At 34.8% G+C, this 3,166-nt stretch overlaps 1 protein-coding gene across 2 annotated transcripts in view; it reads right to left on the bottom strand.

The window, feature by feature from the left end:
- grb7 (growth factor receptor bound protein 7) overlaps nt 1-2,900 on the bottom strand; it is a 22,932-nt gene extending 20,032 nt beyond the window's left edge. For both annotated transcript variants that reach the window (XM_029456277.1, XM_029456276.1), the window contains exon 1: nt 2,661-2,900. The gene's annotated coding sequence lies outside the window, so the exon portion shown is untranslated. The remainder of the gene's footprint in view (nt 1-2,660) is intronic.
- Nucleotides 2,901-3,166: the final 266 nt, after the last annotated feature.

A 3,166-nucleotide genomic window follows, 5' to 3' on the forward strand; every position in this document is an offset into this window, starting at 1 on the left:
TACAGAACATGATGCATTGCTAAAGAGGCTAATATGAGCACAACTGTATACAGCAGTAAAATGCAACATAAACATTAATGCAGCAGTAATATTCATATTTAATAGTGACAGGAAACATTTTACTGCACAATCAATACTTTTACCATAAGTACATTTAGCTGATAATACTTCAATACGTTTAAGTAAGGTTTTGAATGCAGGACTTTGCTTGTCGTGAAGTATTTTCAGTGTGGTGTTCGTACTTTAACTGAATAAAAGGATCTGAATACTTCTTCCACCACTGTAGGGATATAGAAATAGTCACATATACATGATGAAACACAGTATTCCCCCCAAGGGTTTAAATAAATAATAACAAGGAAAAATGTATCATTTAAAATCAGTCACATTCAGCTGTTGGTTTCAATTATTCAATGATTTCAAGCAAACTTAACTTGGGTGAACACAGTCCAAAAGTTATTCCATTTATAGGGTAAAAGTATCTGAAAGCTGATTTCCCTCAGGAGATGTTAATCCTGAGGGATTAATTTATAAATATAATTAAGTCATTTATAAAGTGTAAAGCTGTGCTATACTATCTATCCATCTATCTCTATATCCATATCTATATACACACGCATACATACATAACACTATATTTAGATATTAATACAGACAACACTAAGTATCATTACTTTACTACATTAACATCTTCACATCTGTCTATATGCATCCAATGGCACGTCTATATCTCTGTATATTGCATATTCATTTTATACTTCGTACTGTGAACCTTTGCACATTCCTTTGACAATTTTGCAAATTTCTGCAAAAAACTACCAACCTTCTAAAAACTGTGCAGCTCTTCCTTTTTCCCTCCTATATCTATGTTTCTTGTAGATATTCTTATAGTATTTTTTTCATATTTGAATTAAATTTCTCTTCTTATCTATATTTCTGTTTCATTGCTGTTGCAATAATTGCTTTTATAGCAAATTCCTTGTATGTGAACAGGCAATAAACCGGATTCTGATTTTGTTTTTCTGCATCACATCTGACATCACACACCAGCAGGCGTCATTATCATGTCGTGGATGTGTGGAAATTCAGGTTTGTAATATTTCTCTGGCTCTGCACCACCAAAGTCTATTTCCAGTATCGAAAGTGTGACTCAACTGTGTTGTTTTTCTCGTAGCATTGCATGTTCAAGTCGATTTATTAATTGATTGACTGAGGCAGCAACAAAAACACTGGCTTCAGATAATGACTGCAGATCTAAAAGATTCACCACGACTAAAGTTTGACATCGAAACTAAGAATTGTTCCTAATAACAAGTGATATTTTTTAAATTTATAATCAACCAGCCCTATTTCATGCACTATGCGAGGAGAGCGAGAGGCAGCCTGCAGGTTTAAAGACAGACAGTGATTTGATCAGCTGTCACACAGCAGCAGATGGAGAACATTAACTTTTTCAAACACCAAACTACAGCTGCAACGATTTATTGACTAACCGATCAGTCAATCGACAGAAATAATTATAGCCAAAGATTTTGATAATTGATAACTTTATAAGTTATTTTTCATGCAATGTTCTCAAATATGCTTTTTTTTATATCATATTATACTGAATATATTTGTGTTTTGGACTGACAAAATAAAACATTTAAAAGACATCAACTGGGACAGAAATGTCTCCCTATTTCTGACATATAGATGATTATTCGTGAAAATAATGGCCAGATTAATTGATAATGAAAATAATTGTTAGTCGCAGCACCAGAGGCAGTAATAAAAAGTAGAATGTCCCGCATGTTGAGCTGCAACTAACAGTTATTTTCATTACCACTTTGTCCATTAATCACCTCATTCATCAATTAAATATATCCATCACAAGTTCCTAAACGCTCAAGATAATGTCTTCAAATAGTTATGTCTGACCAACAGTCCAAAACACAAACATATTCAGTTTACAGTGAAATAAAACAGAGAAAAGCAGCAGGTAAAAAATATTTTGTTTTTCGTAACATCAGACAAAGAAAAGCAGCAAATCCTCAAACTAGAAGCTGGTATGAAGCATTGTTGCTTGATTAAATGATTAACAAATAATCAAAATTGCTGTCAATACATTTATGTTGTTTGCTTCAGCATCATAACTTCCTGATTACTACTAAAACAAAGTTATAGTTATCTGATTTAGTTTTAAGTTTAACAAATACTAAAGTACCACACAACAGTATGAAGTAGGCTAATGATAAGGATCATCCTGTATATGGAGCACCTGAGACATAACAGGACACATGCTGGGGGGAAACACTTGTTATCAAACTAACAGCTCACTGAGTGAAATAACAGTGAGCTGGTGTGAAGAAATATCATTTCACGAGTCAACAATAAACACGCAAAGAGTATTATATTACGTAATAATAAATTGTTGTTATTCCTCACAGGTGTAGTCACAGCGCCAAAACCTCATACTGAAACTGAAGAAAATTACTCACCTGTTCTCATTAAAACTCCGTCGACATAAAGACACTTTAATTAAATTAACACTAAGACAAGGACACATTCGGCTAACTTCAGCTACAACATCTTTTTGTATGAACTTTATATTCGCGGTTAAAACCAGACTGCACCTGTTTGGATTAGCTTGTTAGCATCTCGCACAAACCAACACCTACCTGTAAAAATAGTGTTGACAAACGGCTGGTTTTCAGCTGTCAGTCATCGCGTTGATGCCAAAATGTGATGCCAAACTTTGTGTTTTTTCTTATGTATGTCAAACAAAAACAGGATGCCGTGCCACTACTTAAGTGCCAACAACATTGTCTGAGGAGTGAGGCAGAGGAAGGGTGGAGTCTGTCCGTCAGGTGTGCACTGTAAGCCCGCCCCCCTGCCCGACTGAAACCGTCTGGAGGTGAGTGGGTTCAAATGCAATGGTTCAAATGTGCGCGTACACCATCCGGCGGTTTCATGTACTTCTCATGTTGGGCTACATTTCTTTTTTGCAGTGGAGGAAAGTAACTAAGTACATTTACTCAAGTACAATTTTGAGGTATTTGTTCTTTACTTGAGTATTTTCATTTTCTGCATTATACTTCTACTTCACTATGATTCAGAGGCAAATATTGTACTTTTGACTGCACTACATGTATTTATTATCTTGATTTAGGCAGACTGGTTACTG

Source organism: Cottoperca gobio, chromosome 19 (genome assembly GCF_900634415.1).
Source record: "Cottoperca gobio chromosome 19, fCotGob3.1, whole genome shotgun sequence".
Classification (NCBI taxonomy): Eukaryota; Metazoa; Chordata; class Actinopteri; order Perciformes; family Bovichtidae; genus Cottoperca; species Cottoperca gobio.